Consider the following 24705-nt stretch of genomic DNA (forward strand, 5'->3'; position numbering starts at 1 on the left):
TTTATTCAATTTACATTCACTTAAAAAGCAGACATGACATCACAAAAGACGTGTTCCTTAAGAAGAGACTATTGGCTCCTTAACTTGATAGGAGTGGTTTCAGCAACTTCAACTCTGAGTTCATAGGTAGATTTGAAAACTGCAACCTAATTCCCCTTCCCCCTACCCCAGTGTCCTTAAGACAAGAAATGCACACGAGTCTCACACATCTGGTTTGCAGCCATCTAGTGGACAAAAATGTGTACTACAGAATGTTCACATTATATATAGAGAAATAAAACCTATCTCTCACAAACCCCTTCTATGCCGCGGTCATCGCTGACTTTGGTTAATCCACCGGCATCGACTTTTAAAGCGATGCCGGCAGATACAGCAGGGGCCCAGCTATCAGTGATCAGGCATGTCCTACTCTATATGTACCTATACAGTTGTGAATTTATGTTCAGGATAGATGAGCAACTACTTCTGTGACTTTATAAATGTAGCCATGCGCATTCGCATATTTGCTATCATATCGTGTGGGTTGTTTTTGTTTTCCCATGATTTTTTTATTTGTCTTTAAGGAGTGGCAGCTTCAGGTGTGAATGCGCTTTTATCCTAAGAGTAGCATTCATGTGCACTTTTGCCCTACCTATATAATAGGTGACCTTTATTAAGGTGGTACATATAGCTGTGTGTGCTCCTCCTCTCATTGGTGCTGATGCACATAGAGGTAACAAATAGCAGCACACTATATGTGCAGGGTCTGCTGTCCTGAATATAGATGCCCATATGGCATATGCAGGTTTAGAGTAGGACCTGCCTGAACCTGAGACCACCTTGGTGCTGGGTAGGTGGGCACAGATATGTTTTGATCAAAATATATTAGCTGACAGTCTCAGATTTTATCATTAGAATGAGGGCTTAGTCCATATGTTGTGTTTGCATCTATTGCTATAGTGCATTATTTTCTGTGACTCAGTACCTCCTCTTCGCTGTCTATGGAACCGAAAATTTAACTTTCTGAGAATTTTGTGGGTGAGAGAAAATTGTTTTTCCCTTACTGTAAACTTTTAGACTCAAGTCTTTTTCTTCCTGCTCTGAACAGTAGTGAGTGAGGATTGTAATTTCATTGTTACAGGGAGACCCCCCAGGAGTGGGCATTCTCTCTTCCTTCTGATTTACCTGTTTTTACTTCAGTTGACAATTTCCTTTCTGTTTTGGGTCTGTTGTATGATGAACTGGACAAAGCAGCCTATGCTGAAAGTAAACTGGTCAGTTTTTAAGCAAGGTAGCCAACCTGTAGAAGAGTTTTATGTGGAGTTTAGGAAGTGGTTTTTGCCTCCAGGTGGAATGACCCCGCATTAAGGTGTCAATTTCACTTGGGTCTTTCTAAGGCCTTAAAGGATTTACTGGTCAGCAATCCTAACCCCTATACCTTAGATGAGAATATTACATCTAGGAGAACTTGTGGTTTCTCCGGGTCCAAGATACCTTCCAGATTTGGTTCCTACTCTCTCTGTACAGCATTCTGACCCAAAAGAACTTATGCAGCTTGGGGCTTCCTTTCTCTCCTTGGAACAAAGAATTCTCAGGAGACTCCAGGAACTTTGTTTCTGTTGCAGTACCTCCCATCACTGGGTCAAGTTGTTCGCAAATGCCGTTTACAGGATATGGAGATGGAGTCGAGATAGGCTGGGAAAAGGTACTTGGGAAAAAAGGGTATTTAGTGATGTTTCCAAGTGAATTATTTTACCTATTTTCATTCAATTTGGGGGGTAAAAAACTGACAGGAGAGGCTTTTGTAGACTGTGAGCAGGGATGGACTGGCCATATACCATACAGGAAAATTTCCTAATGGGCCAATACCACTGTGTATTTGGTTCTGATAGGGCAGTTTTTTTGCGATACACTACAGTATTGCTGGCCCTGCCTTCTGTCAATATGGACTCGCCTACAACATGGGACTTTTAGCTTTTTTTTCCCTAGGGCCACTTTGAGTTCCCACTCCGCCCGTGACTGCGGGGCCGCAGCTAATTTCATTAGTGAGAAATTTGCATTGTTCCCAGTTCAGGTGATGGACAATGTAAATTCTGCACTCCTGAGATTACTATGTCTGTGGGGTCCTTAACTTTAAAGTCTGTTCATTTCTGTTTATGAGAAAACTACCTGTTTATGTTTTACTAGGAATACCTTGGTTACAGGTTCACAATCCTGTTATTAATTGGGAAACAGGGAAATTGGAAAGTTGGGGTAAACATTGTGCTAATCATCTCTCTACCATGTCTATGGCCTTATTGCAAATGATTCCTCTGAAATTGTCTAATCTCATTTACGAGTTTTAGGATGTTTTTGTTGAGCCCAGCTCAAATTTTCTCCCTCCCCACAGAGTCTATGACTGTGCAATCAACTTGATTTCAGACTACAAATTTACAAAAGGTTATTTTTAATTTATTGGGTCTGGAACATCAGACCATGGAGGACTACATTAAAGGGGTTGTCTGAGTCAGAAAAAAATGACACTTTGCATACCTGATGGTCAGGAATATATACATTAGATAAGTGAGGTCTAGCAAAAGAAAAATGCTATTTCCACACATACCGAGTACTGCTCTGGCCCCTCTGTTTACATGCAGTTGTAGAGCTGTAGGGCATGTAAGAACAGTCTGTGATGTCTTCTCATAAATAATTGTAGGTGTCAGCTAAGACTGCCTTTCCTTGCACCCTGCACTCTCTTGGTTCTTTTAGCTGACACAGATCCATCTCCTCCTGCCGCAGCTCCTCCCAGTAGTTACTGACCTCACACAGACATTCTTTCTTCTGGTTGCTCTTCTCGCCTTTTACATCTTGCTGCTTCCATTTATACAGGCAAAATTTCAGAAGTTCCAGTCCAGCTACCCCCCCCCCCCACCCTGTTTGTTTTCACTGTGACTGGAATAACTCTTCTGGTTGGGTTATAAAAGCTAATACTAATCCATTCCACATTCTGCCTCCAATAACATGCAGGGGGCATAGCTTCTCGACGACTAGCCACACCCACTTTTTGGATCCCAGTGCTGATGTTCTGTACACATGACTATGGCTGATACATACTAGCAGCTTGAGTTTAGGTTTTCAGTTTCTGATAATCCAAAGTTGTATCTGACAAACTGTGCTTAGTCTGGGTCCAGGTTCATTCGAACCTGAGGAATCTTAGAAGGTTCAAAAGAGAACCACTAGCAGAACGAGATGTCAAGGGACTAATTTTGTGCTGGGTGACAAGGTGTGGTTATCCACCAAAAATAATTATCTTAAGGTACCATCTAAAAAATGTGCGCCTAAATTTAGAGGTTATCAATCCTGTCTTAAGTTACCAGATTTTTTCAAAATTCACAATGTTTTTCATATCTTTCTTGAAGAAATTTCATGAGTTATACCCTGACAAACCTTGTCCTATTGAGGGTCTGGTGGCCACTCCTGAAAGGGAGGGGGGGCACTGTCACAGTTACCCTGGCCTTTGCTACCTCTGTGCGGCAGCAGCAGCGTCCCAGTTGCCGGGGGATGCAGGGCAGCTAGGTGGCCTCTGCTCACGTCAAACCCTCAGCTTGAGCTGCCTTCCTTTGGTATAAAAGTCTGGCAACTGCGTGTGCATCTGCTGTTCCCTTGCATCTATTGAAGACTCTTTTGGCTTGGATTTCTGGATTTGGTATTGTGATTGTTTTTGGCTTCTGGCGTTTTGGTATTGTATCAATCTCCTGGTTCTTGTGTTTGTTTTTTTTGTTTGCCTCTGGAGAATGTTATACTGCACTGTTCGACTGGCATTTGACCCTTTTTCCGTACAACTACTCAGTGTTTGTCAGTTTTTCTCTGTTTGTCTGCCATGCAAGTATGTAGGGATGGTGGGTCCAGGCAGCTTTAGGGCCGCACTATTTCTTAAAATTTGATTCTGGTCCAATATAATTCCGGACTGAATTTTTTTTTCCAACATCAAAAGAGCTCTGGTTGTCTGGAAAAGTCTCTCTCCCTCCCATCTTGATTCTCCAGAATCAAATCATGCAAAATTTAGTTTTTTTAGAATTAAAACTTTTTGAAAAAACTTGATCAAATTTCCAATTTTTTTATTCTCTCATCTCTACCAGTTAGCAGCTCCTTTTTGCGGGCCCCTTATAACAAAAAAGTTTTGTACAAAGTAGACAAGGCCTTATCAAAACCAATATACTGTAACTGGACAAAAGAAACATACTGAATGTTTCTGCCAAGAAATGCATGATCATTTTTTTTTCATATTGCAGATACTGAGACACAACATGGATTTTTTCATTCAATTTCAAATTTTCAGAAATACATATTACACAAGGGTGAGCAAAAATCGTATATATGGGAGTTTTATCTCCAATAGCTTTTGTCTCAAAACATCCATCAGCCTTTGTGAGCCATCTAATAGACAGTAAGATGCTGTTTTTAAGGTAGCAGTGAGCTCCCGTTGTCCTCTGGGGCTGGGTCCTTGTGGAGCTGCACAGGTTTAATGCATATTATGCTTGTCTCCAGAAAGAATCAAGGATGTTATGCTTTTATTCACACCAATGAGCAGTTTGACTGGCTCTGTTCAATGGGGAATATTTAAGAGCTCATTTTCAGAAACTGTGCTGTATTCACGCTGCAATTTAACCCCTTCAGGACACATTTTTCACCTTAACCCCTTCAAGACCAAGATAGTTTTTACCTTCAGGACCAGGCCATTTTTAGCAAATCTGACATGCGTTACTTTATGTGGTGATAACTTTAACATGCTTTTACTTATACAGGCCATTCTCAGATAGTTTTCTCTTTGCATATTGTACTTCATGACAGTGGTAAAATTGAGTCAAAAAATGTCATTTTTATTTATAAAAAAATACCAAAATTGCCAAACATTTTGAAAAATCAGAAAATTTCCAAATTTCAATTTCTCTACTTTTATAATAGACAGTAATACCTCCAAAAATAGTTATCACTTTACATTCCCCATATGTCTACATTATGTTTGGATCATTTTGTGAATGCCATTTTATTTTTTGTTTTATTGTTTGTTTAGTTTAGAAGCGAATCTTAATTTCCAAAACCCACTTTTTAAGGACCAGTTCAGGTCTGAAGTCACTTTGTGGGTCTCACATAATAGAAACCACCCATAAATGGCCCCATTTTAGAAACTACACCCCTAAAGGTATTTAAAACTGATTTTACAAACGTTGTTAACTCTTTAGGTGTTCCACAAGAATTAAAGGAAAATAGAGATGAAATTTCAGAATTTCACTTTTTGGGCAGGTTTTCCATTTTAATCCATTTTTTAAGTAACAAAGCAAGGGTTAACAGCCAAACAAAACTCAATATTTATTACCCTGATTCTGTAGATTACAGAAACACCCCATTTGTGAAAATTAACTGCTGTACGGGCACACGGCAGGACGTAGAAGGAAAGGAATACCATATGGTTTTTGGAGGGCCATGTCACATTTCACCCCTAGAGTAGAAACTCCAAAAAATCACCCCATTTTGGAAACTACGGCATAAGGTGGCAGTTTTGTTGGTACTATTTTAGGATACATATGATCTTTGGTTGCTTTATATTACACTTTTTGTGAGGTAAGGTAACAAAAAATAGCACCGTCTTTATTTTTAGTTTTTTACAACGTTCATCTGACAGGTTAGATCATGTGCTGTTTTTATAGAGCAGGTTATTACGGACGTGACAATACCAAATATGACTACCTTTTTGGTTGCATTTTTGAAAAAAAATATTTTTTTGTGTCTCCATGACTTTTTGATCGCTTGGTATTACACTTTTTGTGATATAAGGTGACAAAAAATAGCTTTTTTGACACAGTTTTTATTTACATTTTTTACGGTGTTCATCTGAGGGGTTAGATCATGTAATATTTTTATACAGCAGCTTGTTTTAACACAATAAATGCATTTTTAAAACAAAAAAAATCATGTTTTAGTGTCTCTGTATTCTGAGAGCCATATATTTTTTTTTTTTGCCCAATGTTTTTTTTTTTGCCCAATGGTTTTACGTGGGTGGCTAATTTTTTGCGGGATGAGGTTTGGGGGGCATTCGCCTTTTTGATCGATTGGTATTGCACTTTTTGTGATGTAAGGTGACAAAATTTTTTTGTTTTAGCGCAGTTTTTATTTAATTTCTTCTATGAAGTTCAGGTGAAGGGGTGGATCATGCAATATTTTTATAGAGACGGTCGTTACGTACAATACCCAATATGTCTGTTTTTCTTTTGGGAAAATGTATTTTTTTTTTTACTTGAAACTTTTTTATTTTATTTTATTTTAATTTTTGTCCCACTCTGGGACTTCAACTTCTGGGGTCTTATCCCCTCTGCAATGCATTACAATACAACCTGTATTGTAATGTATGGGCTGTCAGCTTTTATGCTGACAGCCTGCCTGTGATACCCAGCCTAAGGGCTGGATCTCACAGGCTTCCGTAGAAGGCAAGCCCCGATGTCTATAAAAGGCATCGGGCTTGCCTTCTGTGCCTTTGGGTCCCTGCCACTGCAGGGCGGGGACCCGATGGAGATACAGAGGGCACCCATACCCTCCTCAAACAGTCCGCATGTCGCGGGCAGCTTTGACCGTGGCATACAAGGGGTTAAATTGTTGGCATCGGTATCTTCAGTGACTGCCGTGTCCGTGCTGCTGATCGGGTGGGCGCAGCTCCTGCCCCCGCCTGATCAGCCCGCTATACATGTACGTTCCTAGTCCTTAAGTCACGTCTAGCTGCGACGTACTTGTACGGCAAGAGTCCTTAAGGGGTTAATCGCATGCTGGACTGTTGTTTGTCATTATTTTAAACAGCATTAAAGGGTGGATGATAGAATAGAAAAGGTAAAACATAGCACAGTACAAGGCCACTGTTAGAACACGCTTTTTGAATTGCGTCATTGTTGTAATGGCCTTTAAGCTGTTAACATAGCTGGAATTAAAATAATCACAAAGGTTTCGATGAGACAAAACAGATCTTCATATTAATCAACTACACTTTCTTTTCACGAGCAACAATGACAGATAAATAAGATTCGCTTAATTAGACACATTCAATTTTTTTAAGGCCATTTGCAAAGTTTACCTTTTTGTTTTCTCCGGCTTTCAACAGTTGCATAATAATTACAATTTGCATTTTTATGGCACCCCCTATTCAAACAGGATTGCAGGCTGTTGCGATGCTGAGGTATACAAATCACGTAAAGTAGCATTTTATGAGATTTTCTCTTTTCGGCCAGCTGGTAATGAACATGATGTACTCAGAGTGATAGCATGCAGCAAACAACTGTATTAATGCCACTCAGATTAAGTGCTTTATTAATGCGTAATTTAGTGACTGCAAACCAACAGTTCTCCATGTAACCATATGGGAGAGATTTATCAATACTGCTGTAGGATGCATGAAGTAATAAGCCTGAGAAAATGGTACAAACTGAGCCACATTTCTTGAAATGATGCATGTGACTTGATCAATGTGGCACTATTTGCTAGGCATGTTAGACAAACTTCTCTTCCATGCCACATCATGGCCGTTGTACATTTACAGTAATTTTCTGTCCCAAAAGTCATACGTAGGCATACTTTCAGAGCCATGTTTGATCATGGCCAGCATCCAAAAAGGCTGCCCAGGGACATAGACAGACGTCATAGGGCCCCATAGCAAAACTTAGTATGGTTCCCCAGTGAGACTTCTGACAAATTTACAATTTTATTTCAAGGCAGGAGACTCCATTATGCTAATAATTCTTTCTTTTAGTCCCAGCAGCAGAATAGTTAAACGTGCACAGAAAAAATTTACATAAATATGCAAACAAGGTGTAGTCAGTAGCCAATAGGAACATATCCCAGGTGATAAATGGCCTCTGCAATCAAGTGACTCCCTTCTTTCTGCTGCTCCCGCAGGAGATACGTATCTATATTTTTTGAGGGCTATATATATATATTTGAGGTTATAGGTTTTGCTGATATTTGTAGTCCTTCCCGTGCCACCTAGTCTTCTATTTTACTATCCACTATCAGTGGGTGTGTTTTTCGTTCACCTACCTAGCTTCCCCAAGCTCTGTTATTCTTCCCTCCATTCCCAGTCTGTTTTCCCTGGTTACTGGGCAGTCTTTCTTTTTTAAGCATGCCTATCGCCACTGCTGTTATTTACCTCACGGTCTGTGATAGCAGCGCCGAGCTGGTGTTACAGCTGCGCGCGCTTTTAGTCACCTCAGACTCCGTTCTTTTATGTACATATATTATACTCGTTCCATAGAAATATATATATATTATTTCCTATATACCCTTATATATTTTCCTATGTCTAATGAGGATTCACTGAAGACTCCGGGCTCGCCAGGCGTAGAAATGAATGAGAGCGTGCTCCAATCCTTAGTCGATACATCTGTTGCTAAATCTGTTAACAATGCTGTCCACACAGCTATGAACTCTATGCAAGACACCATTGCTAAGTCAGTGGCCCTAGCTATCGCTCATTTACAACCCACTCGGTCTCCTCAGAAAGGTCCTTCTACCCAGTCGGACCTTTTCTGGTCGGCGGAGGATTCTACCTCCCATTTTATGGAAGGCATGAAGAAAAGTAAAGCCTCCCACAAAAGGCGACATTTTACTACCGATTCCCCGCCGGTGAAATCCCAGAAACGGCATAATTAAGGGGATCAGGTTAATCTTGCAGCTTTTTCAAAAAGAAATACCTCTACTGCAGAAGCAGTATTATCAGTACCCTTTGCCCCTGAGGAGGTACATGTAAAGCGGGCTAATAAGGCTTTCAACCCTGCACCAGACTCCTCTGACACAGATTCAGATGGTTCGGACCAAGAGACAGACTCAATATATGAGGACATCTCTGATGACAGAGACGATTTTGTGGAAGAAGGGTCTGAGAACCCTGTACTTTTGGACGGGTCAGGTACACCTTTTTACGACCCTGGGATGATAAAACATCCGAGATCTGGGGAGTGGGTCCCCCATCCACAAGTTTCCAAATTTTTAAACTGATATATACTGAAACTGAGGCACTGAACATACTCTTCACTCATTACACATTAACTGTTCTTGAACTAATTTTCCTGCAAAACATGAATACCGGCCGTGTGCATCTGGTAATATGGGCCCGACACACGTTTGATCAAAAATGTGCGCAAAGAGCGTCTATTTTTTCATTTATAGTAGATATAATACCACTTTAATTTAGAATGATCCCCATTTCTCAGTTCTATTGTTTGTATGTGAAATGCTGTGCTGCCATATTTTTATTAGCTTTCTGTATGCTCGCTCTATGGATATGCACCTGTGATCATGAATGTGCTAGTCTAAATTTTCTTGTAGTACTATAAGAGGATCAAGTTATTTATCCCACAAAGTTAACGCAATAAAAAAAAAATGAAAGTCATGACAAAATTGCTGTTTTTGTCACTTTAACTCCAAACAAAGGTATAAAAAGTGATCAAAAGTACCCTAAAATGGCACCAATAAAAACTGCAGCCCATCTCCCAAAAATTGAGTCCACACATGGCGCAGTTGAAAAAATATATATTATGGATATTAGTAAATGGCTAGATTTTTTTTTATAAAAAAGTGATTTTATCATGAAAAAGTATAATTTATATATATATATATATATATATATATATATATATATATATATGTTTGTTATGGTGGGCGTTTAGAACAAGGTTTCAACCACATAGTGTCTTTATCAAGTCTTTGCTTGACAAATACACTGGAGGAGATTTATCAAACTGGTGTAAAGTAGAACTGGCTTAGGCTACTTTCACACTCGCGTTTTGTGCGGATCCGTCATGGATAGACCTGTTCAGATAATGCAGCCGTCTGCATCCGCTCAGAACGGATCCGTTTGTATTATCTGTAACATAGCCAAGAGGGATCTGTCTTGAACATATTTGAAAGTCAATGAAGGACGGATCCATTTTCTATTGTGCCAGATTGTGTCAGTGAAAACGGATCCGTCCCCATTGACTTACATTGTGTAGAAGGACAGATACATGTGGCTTAGTTTCATCAGACAGACACCAAAACGCAGCAAGCAGCGTTTTAGTGTCCGTCTCCAAAGCGGAATGGAGACTGAACTGATGCATTCTGAGCGGATCCTTTTCCATTCAGAATGCATTAGAATGCAAACTGATCCGTTTTGGACCGCTTGTGAGAGCCCTGAATGGATCTCACAAACGGAGAGCCAAAACATGAGTGTGAAAGTAGACTTAGTTGGTCATAGCAACCAATCAGATTCCACCTTTCATTTTCCAAAGGAGCTGTGAAAAATGAAAAGTGGAATCTTATTGGTTGCTATGGGCAACTAAGCCAGTTCTACTTCCTGTGAAACACCTAAAGGGTTAACAAACTTCCTAATTATAATTTTGAAGGGTGCAGTTTTTAAAATGGGCTGACAATAGTGCTAGTGGTGGCGAGAGATGCACACTGGGAGAGATGCACCCTTTCTCGTCCTCAGGGCTCCCCAAGCTTGGTGTCTCCTGCCTGGTGGTAGTTGTGGTGCCCTTGATGCTGGTGGGATTTAGGGTGCATGGCAGGAATTTCTTGACACACTGTTGAGGAAAGAAAATGCGACGAGCAGGGTGGCAGTGCAAGGTATTGATGAGGCCGGATTTAGGGGTAATAAGGTACTGTAATAAGGAAAGGTTATTGAATATAATATTAGGACAATTCAAAAATTGAAACTTTTTATGCAGCCCTCCTAAGCAGCGTGAGAAGAGTTAGCTGGCATCCCCCCAAAAATTATAATTTTTGTCACCCTAATGATAATGATCTAGGTGTGCAGGCCCCTCCAAGCCATCCAACTTAAATCAAGTAACTTGGAGGCTTACTGGCTCTTAGTTAGATGAGAGTTGGTTCTAGTAGTATCATAGCCCATGAGGTTTATCTGAGGTGTGATTGTTGCTAGTTGTTTCATAGTGCACGAGGCTGCCATTGTAAGGTATGCTGACTGTACCTGTCTCATGGATAGGTTGTTGGCTTGCACATACCCAGCTTTGGCATACAGCCTTTGTGTGATTGTCTGTTATATGTAATGATTTAATAATATAACATCTATAAAAAGAAATTATTAATGATAGGTTAAAAATCACTTCTAACAAATATGTATTGATGATAGGTAAAATAAGAATAAATAAAAAAAGACATGGAAGATAGCATAATAAGGAGAGAAAAAATCTAGAATATTTGCAATTACGAAGATATAGAATTCTTCTAGATCAGGCATCCTCAAACTGCGGCCCTCCAGCTCTTGTAAAACTACAACTCCCAGCATGCCCGAACAGCCTACAGGTATCAGCCTACAGCAGGGCATTGTGGGAGTTGTAGTTTTACAACAGCTGGAGGGCCGCAGTTTGAGGATGCCTGTTCTGGATGTTTGCAAATTTTCAAAGTGCCGATATTCGCGATAAAAATTAGCAATTTTAATATGCGTAATCAACACTAGTCACTGATGTGTGTGTCCATACACTGTCCCTTGTAATGACCCTCAACTTTCAATAAAGTTTAATGCTCTTTCTCTCAGAGGATAGCACAGTTTTTTGGCTGCTGTATGGCTGGTACAGCTCACAGGGTTGGTGTATCCCTGTCAACTGTTTTTCTCTCTAACACCCAACTTCTTACTGTAGCTCTTCTCATATCGGATAATGGCTGCACACTCCCTTGCTCCAGCTCTTAGCCTATTTGGGTGGGGCAACAATCTCTAAGAGGCCAGAGCATTAACCCTCAACTCCGTGTATTTATCCTTTACAGCACAACTTAACCTCTTAACTGAACCACTAGGTCATTGCAGTTCTAATATATAGGACTCTCAAAGACACTTCAGAACTAAATTTGTCCCTAAACAAATAGGATATAAAAATGTTCTTGAAAACATGTAAAATTGCTGCTAAACTTATGTAAACCCTGTAAACCCCACCACCACCAAATAAATTTTTTTAAAAATGTTACTTTTAAGATATGATAGCAAAATAAAGTAGACACATGTAAAATGTTTTTCATGTGTGGTATAACTATCTGTCTTAAAAGCATACATGCTCAAATCTTGAAAATTGTTAATTTTTTCAAATTTTGGATTTTTTTAAGACGAAAACACAAAACAAACCCGAATTTGCCACTAACATAAATTTATATGTATACTTATTTATATTATATTTATCATATATATCAAATTTACTACACCATATTGGTTACCACATAGTTTAGAGCCCCAGATTACACCTCAGGTTTAGATTCACCCCTTTTAAATATTTTATTAAATAATTTAAATATTCACTATTTTTTTATTAAATAATTTAAATATTTACTATATATTTTTAACCTTTATTGTTTTATTGTTAGGACTCATAGAAGGCTATGGTCTCATTCCCACATGATATTCCTAATGTCTATGTATATATGATCAATATTTGGTGACCTTTAGGGCATGACCTTGCAGTTAGTTGTCTATATGCAGTTTTGGAAGCCAAAACCAGGAGTGCTATATTTTCTGTCTTTTTAAGATCTACTCCTGATTTTGGCTTTCAAAGCTGCATGCAGAAACCTGACTGTGTGGTTGTACCCTTATTTTTCTGAACATGTTGCCTTTGTGTTTGTTTGTGATTATTATTCATATTTTCTATACCTCTCTTGAAAAACATAAAAAAGCAAATTCAAACTAAAGTTGGAAGTGTAGTGTCCCACTAGGTAGGAGTGGGCACTACACAAGGGTCAATTGGGTAGCGTGTTACTTCTACTCATAAGGGACAGTGATATTGTATTGATCTATGCATTTAATGTAATTTACTGTGTGTCCTTACATGCAATGTTTCCCCTGTCATATGCTTTGCAGGCCTAGTGGGGTGTAATTAGACATTCCAGACACTAGGGGGAGATAGGGAGCCCCTAGTATAAATGTCCAGGCCCAGACAGGGAGGGGTTAGGGTCATAGTCAGGAGTCTGTGGAGACAGAAGTGAGAAGGCACCAGCCCAGGATATGCTGAGGGCCTCCTCCTGACATGCAGCTGGACAGTCCTGGTTCCTAGCTGTACCAAGAGGCTAGAAGGATTACAGCCTGCTTGGAGACTGAGTGTATTCCAGGGGACTAGAGGAGTTATCTCTTCAGCCTGAAGCTCCTGAGGCTAAGCTTAGCTCGGTTGAGAACCCCAGTAGTAGGAGAGCACCTCCTGGGAGCAACCTGCAGTTTCCCTACCAGAAGAGAGGAGAGCACAACCAAGTACAGATAAGTAGCCTGATGGGCAGAACACTATAAAGTGAAGAGCAAGGGTCTATACTGGAGGAAAGAATTTATACCAAGGATTTAAGCCAGCATTTAGGCATCCGGGCCTTGGGATCCAGCCAGCTAGAATAGCTGAGGGGATAGAGCAGCATTGCACTGCAAAGCATTAACTGTTTGCCCTCCAAGTATCTTGCATGATTTAAACCTGCCATCATTGTGAAGTAAGCCTGCTTGGGACATTGTGTTCAAGGGACTGCATCCTCATCTGTAACTTCTGTATCAGACTGTACAAAGTTGGACTGTTTACCGTTTACCAAGTAAAGCAACGTTTGGTTCACCATACAAGCTGTGTACCTCAATTACTATTCTTACCAACCGGTGTGCCACCGTTACAGGCACTGGCGTCACGATACTTAAAGGGACCTTGCCTCAGGCACTCTAAACACCTGCAACAACCAGAGGAACCTCACCCAACATCAGGCCAGGTCTCTACACCCAGAGTGTGCCCCAGAGGAACTAGTGTCTGCCTCTCATTCACTGCTGCATGCCTGCCCAGGGTCCTCCAAAAAGTGAGTAACCCTCGATTGCCCATACCGTGACCTCACTGTCGCTATACCCTGCAGGTCTGGCGTGCTGCAGAAGCATACAGAGATACAGAAAGGGCTCATACTACACTTGTACATACGCTCTGTTATAGCTACCCACAACAAATATTAATGTTTTATGGCTCAATCTAAATTAAATACTCTTTATTACTTAGCATCTACACAAAACCCTTTGAGTAGTTGGTTCTGGTCCATTAGTTGGGCAAGATATTAGCATGGCAATATCATAGTCAGTAGGAGTCAGCAATATTAGTTTTAGCATATTTCTATTGGGACTGCAAAACTAGTCTATAACCTGAGCTGGTCTTAATTAAACTGCTGTAATCAATATGTTCATTCAAGCACAATGGAAGCGCTATAAAGCTGCATATAATGACTTCCATATTGTAGCTCAGTATACTTCAGCCACGTGTGTATTGCATATAGTATGTGACAGCCAATGATGGGCAACCAAGTCAAAGTGTTGCATCGTGTATACAGAAAAAAACTGGTTTGCATTCACCTCTTTCGGAACTTCTGTCAGCCATCTGTCATTGACTAAATGTGGACAAACTTGTCTGTCTTGTTATATGCAGTATAATGCATTCTTGAAAGTGTGTGAAATGCCATAAATTCCATAATGTTGGCCTTGCTCCTTTTAGTGGAAATAAACACATAACATGGAACCCAGTGGTCTTCTCAGATGCATCTGTCAGCTTGGAAGCCTGTAGTCTGTGTCCTATCCGTGATCTCCTGTTAGAATATAAAGAAGTGTTATTATCAGAGTGCCCTTGCTGCTAAAGGAAATAATTAAGATGATAAAGCTACATTATGGAATTACAATTTTTTTTTCTCCAACAGCTTTCTGTACTTGCAACCCCTGGCGTTGCTAGGGTCTCAAAAGATCCAGGCCAAAACCCCAATGCATATGGCCCAAGTTGAAAGCCCTTCCCCGCACACTCTAGCACTAAAGATATTTTTCTGTATTTGCTATACAGCAGTGCATACCTCTTATATCCAGTGCCTTCCAGGTGACGTCTTCTCTTATGTAGATCTTCTCTGTCATCATCTTCTCCACTCGGTCTGGACAACTTCTTTCAGCTGCACCTTGTCGCTGCAGAGTGTGACACACAGACATTTTAGCTTCCTCACTTTTTTATCATCATCCCCCAACCTGGAGCCCCCACAGTGTTTCCTGCTGCTTGCTGTGCTCCCCAATATCACCAATACTATCCTGAAGAAATAATAGTGTTGCTTGCGAATATTCTAATCGCTAATTTTTATTGCAAATATCGTCACTTAGAGAATTCTCGAAGATGTAGAATATAGTGCTATATCATCATAATCGCAAATTTTCTAGATTTCTTTTCATCAGTACCCTCACTGCTTTGCTTGTGGGCCAATGAGAAGGTTTCAATATCTTTGTCTGAGCTTAGCAACATCCCTAGCAACCAATAGTAAAGTTGCCTACCCCTTACTATATAAGAAACTACCCAGCAGAAATTTTATGCTGTTTTTTGCAGTTCTGAGAGAGAGCAGTGACATTGCTGTGCTCTGTGCTTCGCTGAGTCATCTGGATCCTTATTCGATTACATTAGATAATTAGTTGTAGGGTAGTGTAGGGTAGATAGTGATATAGTGTAGCTGATAGGTTCCAGTGCAGGGTGTTAGGTAGTGTGATAGGAATTACTGTACTGTGCACCATCAAGAAAATAATGACTGGAGATCACGAATTCTAGAATTTGCGAATTTATGGAGAATATTAGGCCAAAATTCGCTAAATATCGCAAACACGAATATTGCCCATGCTGCTCATCACTAGTGCCATACAGTCCCCCCCCCCCCATAATTACATAGTTAATATGGTTGAAAAAAGACATAAGTCCATCAAGTTCATCCAGGGGATAGGTGGGGACGCGAATCCCAGAAGGAATTGAAACTCAGATTTCTACACATTTTCATAAGCATAAATGTTGTTTACTTTCAAGAATTCATCTAAATCCTTTTTAAAACTGTGAACTGTTCCTGCTGTGACTACGTCCTGAGGAAGTCTATTCCACAGCTTCACCGCTCTTACAGTAAAGACGCTTCCAGAGACTGAACTTTTTAGTCTCCAGTCAGAGGAAGTGCCCCCTTGTCTTTTGAGTGCATTTTACATTGAACAGTTTTTCACCGTATTTTTTGTATGGCCCATTTATATATTTGTATAGGTTAATCATGTCCCCCCTTAGATTTCTCTTCTCAAGACTAAATAAATTCAATTCTTTTAATCTTTCTTCATAACTAAGACCCTCCATGCCCCTTATCATTTTAGTCGCTCTCCTCTGTACTTTTTCCAGCTGTAGTGCGTCCTTTCTATGTACTGGTGCCCAGAACTGGACTGAGTATTCCATATGAGGCTGCACCAACACTTTGTAAAGTGGTAATATCACATACCTGCCCCGCGAGTCCATGCCTCGTTTAATGCATGACAGTATCCTGGTGGCCTTAGAAGCAGCTGATTGACATTGTATGCTCTAATTTAATCTACCATCCTCAAGGACACCCAAGTCCTTCTCTATAAGCTGGAAAACGTATCTCAGCTTGTCATGATAGAGTGATCCAGCTAATAGACGATCGTAAGGCGCATTACCACAACCCGATGCGGGATACAACAAAGTTTATTATTCTCTCACCCTGTGGCCGTAACCTTCTCTATACGTGACTCTCCCAGTGTTATATCACCTAGGACATATGAAGCACAGAGATTATTACTACCAAGATGCATAACTTTACATTTGTCCACATTGAACCTCATTTTCCAAGTTGATGCCCAATCACTCAGTGTTGATGTGAGCTTGTAGTATATGGACATCTTCCATAGACTGTACAGTGCTACATAGCTTAGTATCATCTGCAAAAATAGAAATGGTGATATTAAAATCATCCTCAATATCATTAATAAATACATTTAATAATAGAGGGCCCAGCACTGAACCTTGGGGTACACCACTTATAACCCGGGGCCATTCTGAATAGGAATCATTGACCACAACTCTCTGGACATGGTCCTTCAGCCAGTTTTCAATCCAATTGCAAACTATACTTTCCAAGCCAACATACCTTACTTTACCTATTAAAAGTCTATGAGGGACATTATCAAAAGCCTTTTCAAAATCCAGAAACACTACATCCACAGCCGCCCCTCTGTCCAGGCTACTTTTCACCTCCTCATAAAGACAAATCAAGTTAGTCTGAAAACTTATTTTCTTAGTAAACCCATGTTGGTTATCACTTAAAATATTATTTACAGTCACATACTCCTGTATATAGTTTCTTAAGAGTCCTTCAAACATTTTTCCCACAACATAAGTTAAACTAACTGGTCTATAATTACCAGTGAAGGACCTTGATCCTTTTTTGACTATGGGCACCACGTTTGCCTTGCGCCAATCATTTGGCACTGTACCAGTACCTAGAGAATCTTTAAAAATTATAAACAGGGGCACAACAATGACTGAACTGAGCTCTTTAACCCCTTAAGGACCAGGCTCCTTTTCACCTTAAGGACCAGGCCATTTTTTGCAAATCTGAACAGTGTCACTTTAAGTGCTCATAAATTTAAAACGCTTTGACTTACCCAGGCCGTTCTGAGATTGTTTTTTTATCACATATTGTACTTCATGACACTGCTAAAATTGGGTCAAAAAAGTTAATTTTTTTGCATAAAAAAATACAATTTTACCCAAAATTTTGAAAAATTAGCAAATTTCAAAGTTTCAGTTTCTCTACTTCTGTAATACATAGTAATACCCCCAAAAATTGTGATGACTTTACATTCCCCATATGTCTACTTCATGTTTGTAGCATTTTGGGAATGGTATTTTATTTTTTGGGGATGTTACAAGGCTTAGAAGTTTAGAAGCAAATTTTTAAATTTTTCAGAAATCTTCAAAATCCCACTTTTTATGGATCAGTTCAGGTTTGAAGTCATATTGTGAGGCTTAGATAATAGAAACCTCCCAAAAATGACCCCATTCTAGGAAACTACACCCCTCAAGGTATTCAAAACTGTTTTTTCAAACTTTATTAACTCTTTAGGTGTTCCACAAGAGTTAATGGCAGATGGGAATGATATTGGAAATGATGGAGAAACAATTTTGAAATTTCTATTTTTTGGAAAATTTTCCAATATAATCAATTTTTTCCAGGAGTAAAACAAGGGTTAACTGCCAAACAACACTCAAAATGGGTTGCCCTGATTCTGTAGTTTGCAGAAACACCCCATATGTGGTCGTAAACTACTATTTGGCTAAACGGCAGGACATAGAAGAAGGGGAACGTCATATGGTTTTTGGAAGGCAGATTTTGCTGGACTGGTTTATTTACACCATGTACCCTTTCAAGCCCCCTGATGCACCCCTAGAGTAGAAACTCCATAAAAGTGACCCCATCCAGGAAACTACGGGATAAGGTGGTTGTTGTTTTGGGACTATTTTTAGGGTAAATTTGATTTTTGGTTGCTCTATATTTCTCTTTTTTAAGGCAATGTAACAAAAAAATGTAATTCTAAAATTGTTTCTACATTCGCTATTTAGTTTTGTGGAACACCTAAAGGGTTAACATAGTTTGTAAAGTAACTTTTGAATACCTTGAGGGGTGTAGTTTCTTAGATGGGGTCACTTTTTTGGAGTTTCTAGTCTAGGCTACTGTCCATCAAAATCTGCCTTCCAGAAACCGTATGGAGTTCCCTTCGTTCTATGCCCTGCCGTGCGGCTATATAGCCATTTACAACCACATATGGGGTGTTTCTGCAAACTACAGAATCGGGGCAATAAATATTTAGTTTTGTTTGGCTGTTAACCCTTGCTTTATTACCGGCAAAATGGATTCAAATTGAAATTTTGCCCAAAAATGGGTGTTTTGGCACCGTTTTTATTTAATATTTTTAACACCGTTCATCCGAGGCGTTTGGTCAAAAGTTATTTTTATAGCGATGACTTTTACACTCGCAACAATGCCCAATATGTATGGCTCTCAGACTTTGGAGACACTAAGCAGGCACCCTAAAACTGCAGCCCTCCAGATGTTGTAAAACTACAATTCCCACCATGCCCTGCTGATTGCTGTAGGTTGTCTGGGCATGCTGGGAGTTATAGTTTTACAACATCTGGAGGGCCGCAGTTTGAGGATGCCTGCACTAAAACTAATATTTTTTGGGGAAAGAAAAATTGTTTCCGTGTCTCCAAAGTCTGAGAGCCATAGTGTTTTATGTTCTCTAGTAGACTGTTGGGGATTATAAAAATGTAGTACTCCATGGAAGTGTGATACTCCCTGAAGCAATCGATAATGCAGAGGCCCGGATGATCGGGGCACGTGTCACAATGAGTAGTGGTGTCCTTCCGTATCCCCCTCTTGTGACACACTCTGCACTTTTTTTGGGTTCGTCCCTTCTTTCCAGTATGGGGGACCACACCTGAAAAGTGTTGGCCAGGGACGATCCGGGCGCCTCCAGTTCCCGAGGTACTCTGGCCTGCTCTTTCCCGGTCTGAAAAGATCAGGTCCTTGAGGACTGCCTCATAGAATTGGAGGAATGTCCCTGTGCTGCCAGCGCTTCGGGATAGTACAAAAGAGTTGTACATGGCAACCTGCACCAAGTAGACAACAACTTTTTTGTACCATGCCCGGGCTTTGCGCATGGCGTTATATGGCGTGAGGACTTGATCAGAGAGATCAACTCCTCCCATATACCGATTGTAGTCGACGATACAATCGGGCTTGAGGACCGTTGCCGTGGTACCTCGCACAGAGACTGGGGTGGTGCTGTTACCGTGGACCGTGGATTGTGTATCTTATACAGCCGGTCATAGGCAGGATCACCTCGGGGTGGATATGCTGCATTATCGGAATAATGCAGACATTTCCGGATGGCCTCAAACCGGGAGCGTGTCATGACCATACTGTACAGTGGGGTCTGGTACAGGACATCCCCACTCCAGTATTGCCTGACACTGGGTTTTTGGACTAGAGTGGCAGGGGGGGAGGTCTGGGTTAGGGTTAGCTGGATAGATGGAAGTTTGGAATAAAAGTACTTTTTCTTTTTTTTTCCCTAACTTACTTTTCCCTTCTTTCCCTGCCTAACGGTGCCTCTCCCTCACTGACCCTAACCTACCTAGGTGGCGATGGGTGCAGGAGGGTGATGGATGGCGATTAGGGGGACACAGGAGCTGGTGCTGGACGATGCTGCACGGACGATGCTGCACGACTTTAGCCACTTTCACATATGGCTAAAGTCAGTTTTAGCCAAGTCAGATTAAGGCTACTTTCACACTAGCGTTCGTCGGTCCGCTCGTGAGCTCCGTTTGAAGGGGCTCACGAGCGGACCCGAACGCAGCCGTCCAGCCCTGATGCAGTCTGAATGGAGCGGATCCGCTCAGACTGCATCAGTCTGGCGGCGTTCAGCCTCCGCTCCGCTCGCCTCCGCACGGACAGGCGGACAGCTGAACGCTGCTTGCAGCGTTCGGGTGTCCGCCTGGCCGTGCGGAGGCGTGCGGATCCGTCCAGACTTACAATGTAAGTCAATGGGGACGGATCAGTTTGAAGATGCCACAATATGGCTCAATCTTCAGGCGGATCCGTCCCCCATTGACTTTACATTGAAAGTCTGGACGGATCCGTACGAGGCTATTTTCACACTTAGCTAAAATAATGCAGACGGATCCGTTCTGAACGGAGCCTCCGTCTGCATTATTATGATCGGATCCGTTCAGAACGGATCCGATCGAACGCTAGTGTGAAAGTAGCCTTATGATCGCCCCTTTAAGACTGTAATAAATGTGGTTTGACGGTAGCAGTTTATCCGTCAGTAAGCAGCTTTACAAAAGTCGCACATCTTTATGAAAAAGTCGCATGTTCTATTAAAAAGTCTCATAAGATAAGCATGGTCCTCACTGGAGTGAAGTTGCGACTTTTTTGCGACTTTTTAAAAAAGTCCCAATAGTAAATCTGTCTAGAGATTCATTTACATACGAAAACACGCCCACTTTCAGAAAACTGGCGAGCATAGTGCAGAGCAGAAAAAAGTCGCAAATTTGTGCGCAGTTTTAGCCTTTGGGACTTTTTTGCGACTTTTCCACTCCACAAAAGTGACTTTGCCTAATGATATATCTGGCCCATTATCTGCGATATTTCTGCTGTGTAACGTTTCCACATCCCAAATACCTGTGACATTCCCTGTAATTTTTTATTTGCCGCTGGTGACATCAGCGACATTATCTGCAGTATTACTCCTGTGTAACGTTTCCACACCCCAAATACCTGTGACATTCCCTGTAATTTTTTATTAGCCGCTGGTGACAGCATTGACATTATATACGGTATATTTCCTGTTTGACGTTTCCACATCCCAAATACCTGTGACATTCCCTGTAATTTTTTATTAGCCGCTGATGACATCAGTGACATTATCTGCAGTATTTCTCTTGCGTAACGTTTCCACATCCCAAACACCTGTGACATTCCTTCTAATTTTTTATTAGCAGCTGGTGACATCAGTGACATTACCTGCGGTATTTCTGCGTTGTGACGTTTCCACATCCCAAATACCCTTTTTAATTTTTTTGCACATACACTTACAAATCCTACACTACTGTACGTGTGACATACTTTCAAACATATATAACATTTACTATAAAGAAGGTGAGCAGTAAGGGACAGGGAGGAAGTGGCCGTGATGCTGATGGTGCACGCAGAGGCCGTGGCCCTGGGTGCATTGAAACTGTGCCTGCTGCCAGAGAAGAAGAAAAACAATCTTCATGTCCCATTTTACAGGGCGGCACAGGACAACACTCTCGAAGTCAGACCAGTGCGACCAGGTGGTCGGTTGGATGGCAGCAGATAATGTTTCCAGTCGGATAAGCACCACCCTGTCTTCCACCAAGTCCAGTCTCAGTAGCCAAGAGTCTGGTCAACACAATCCTCACCCTGATCCTCCTTCTTCTCCCCATGGAGAGTCTTGCCAAACAAGTGATCCCATACTTGGATATTCCAAAGAGCTCTTTTCAGCGCCATTCCTTCATGTAGGCCTCTTGACAAGCACACTTGAAGAGGGACATGAGATCTTGTGCCCTGATTCCCAAACTCTTGAGCATCCACAGTCACAAGAAGATGACGATGGGGAGCGGCAATTTGTGTTTCACGAGGTGGATGATGATGATGAGACATAGTTGCCAATAAGTCAACAGCAATTAGTGTCTCAAGAGGATGATGATGAGGCTGAGACACAGTTGTTAATAACTGAGGTTGTGGTTAGGTCAACAAGTCAGGAGGATGAACACTAGCAACCTCACCACCGCCAGCATGATCCGCCACATGGCATCAAAGCAACGTAATAGGTGGGCCGAACGCCTAGGTCCACAATCTGTGTCTGCGGGTCACACCAATGCCTCCTCTTCCCCTGTGTTATGTGCTGGCCAATCCCCAATCAAAAGCGCAGGCCTAGGTGCCTCCCGCCCTGCACTTGGACCTTCGCAAGCACTATCAGCAACCATATCCACTTCTGTGTCCCAGGACAGCGTACAAATGTCCTTATCCCAGGAATTTGAACGCAAGCGCAAATACCCAGCCACCCACAGGCCATAGCACTAAATGCGCAACTTTCCAAATTACTGGCCCTGGAAATGTTGCCATTTAGGCTTGTGGACACTGAGGCCTTTCACAGCCTGATGTCAGCGGCCGTCCCTCGTTACGCAGTCCCCAGCCACCAATATTTTTCACAGAGTACTGTGCCCGCCTTACACCAGCATGTGTCCCAGAACATGACCCATGCTCTGACCAACGCAGTTACTGGAAAGGTCCACTTAACCACTGACACATGGACAAGTGCTTTCGGCCAGGGACGCTACATTTCCCTGACAGCACACTGGGTAAATGTTGTGGAGGCCGGGAGCAAGTCGTACCCTGGGATAGCAAAGGTGTTACCAACGCCAAGGATTGCAGGCCCTAATTCCATCAGGGTTTCCGCCACCACCTACGTTAGTGGCTCCAACCCCCACTTCTCCTCCTCTGCATCCTCCTCCACTTCTACCTCAGAATTATCCTCTTGCAGCACCAGTCAACCATCAGTTGGTAGCTGGAAGCAGTGTAGCACTGCAGTGGGGAAGCGGCAACAGACTGTGCTTAAGCTGATCTGCTTAGGTGACAAACAACACACCGCCGCAGAGCTGTGGCAGGGGATAAGAGACCAGACTGAGCTGTGGCTCTCGCCACTCAACCTAGAACCAGGCATGGTTGTGTCTGATAATGGTCGTAACTTGGTGTCAGCTTTGGAGCTCTGAAAGCTCACGCACATCCCATGCCTAGCCCACGTCTTTAACTTAGTGGTTCAGCAGTTTCTCAAAACCTACCTCAATTTGCCTAAACTACTGGTGAAGGTGCGCCATGTGTGTGCCCATTTCCGCAAGTTGACAGCTTCCGCCGGTCTGTCAACGCTGCAGCAGCGCTTACAATTCCCAGCTTACCAACTGTTGTGCGACGTGAGCACGCGCTGGAACTCCACGTTACACATGTTGGCCAGGCTTTGTGAGCAGCAGAGGGCAGTAGTGGAATACAAGCTGAAACATGGTCGTCACCTTTCCAGTCAGCTTCCGCTTTTCACAAGCGAGGAGTGGGCATGGACCTCCATGAGGTTTTAAGAAACTTTGAGGAATCAACACAGATGGTGAGCGTCGATAACGCTATTTTCAGCGTAACCATCCCTCTTCTGTGTCTACTCAAATGCTCGCTGCTCACAATTAAGGCCGACACTTTTCATGTGGAAGAGGTGGAAATGGGGGAAGACATTACACAGGGTGATAGCCATACCACCCTCAGTTCGTCTTCTCAGCGCAAATTGGATGATGATGAGGAGGAGGAGCAGGAGATGGTTGCCTCCGCTACAGAGGGTAGTACCCATGGAAGTTTAATTCCATCTGTTCAGCGTGGATGGGCAGAAGAGGAGGAAGAGGATGAGGAGATTGAGAGTCATCCTCCTGATGAGGACAGCAAAGTCTTGCCTGTTGGGACTCTGACACACATGGCTGACTTTATGTTAGGCTGCCTTTCCCGTGACCCATGCATTTTACGCATTTTTGACAACACTGATTACTGGTTGTTCACTGTTCTCGACCTCCCGCTACAAAGAGAACTTCTTATCTCTCATTCCTGTGGTGGAGAGGATGAGCAAAATGGTGCAATACCAGAAGGTCCTTGTGGAAAAATTGCTCCAAAAATTTCCAGCTGACAACGCTGGCGGCAGAGTACGTAATTCATTGGGCAACCGAGGAGGGGAGATGAGTGGAACATACAGCAGTTCCTACAGAGGCAGGGCAACACTCCAAAGCCTGGGACAGTTTCATGACACCCCGCCAGCACCCTCACCCTGATGCGTGGCCTAGTGTCACAAGGATGGAAACATTTTGGTTGGAAGATGGTGAAGGAGTACGTAGCAGACTGTGTCAGCGTCCTCAATGATCCCTCTGTGCCTTCCAACTGCTGGGTGTCCAAGCTAGACATGTGGCACGAACTGGCGCCCTACGCCTTGGAGGTGCTGGCCTGCCCTGCCACCAGCGTTTTGTCAGAGCGGATATTTAGTGCTGCTGGGAGCATAGTAACTGATAAGCGCATCCACCTGTCAACTGAAAATGCTGACAAGTTGACTCTTATAAAAAAGAACAAGGCTTGGATTGCCCCTACCTTTTCTACTCCACCAGAGGAAAGCAGCTGAACATAAAGGCACTTTAAATGTGTTTTTTATAATGTACTGAATACACTGTATTCCCATGCACCCCTTCCACCACAAAAAAGGGTATATGGTTCAATCTTCCTTTTCTCGTCCTCCTCCTCCTACTCTTCCATCATATCAACATGTTTATTAGTCTGCAC

This window comes from Bufo gargarizans, chromosome 8 (assembly GCF_014858855.1).
Source record: "Bufo gargarizans isolate SCDJY-AF-19 chromosome 8, ASM1485885v1, whole genome shotgun sequence".
NCBI classification, from domain to species: domain Eukaryota; kingdom Metazoa; phylum Chordata; class Amphibia; order Anura; family Bufonidae; genus Bufo; species Bufo gargarizans.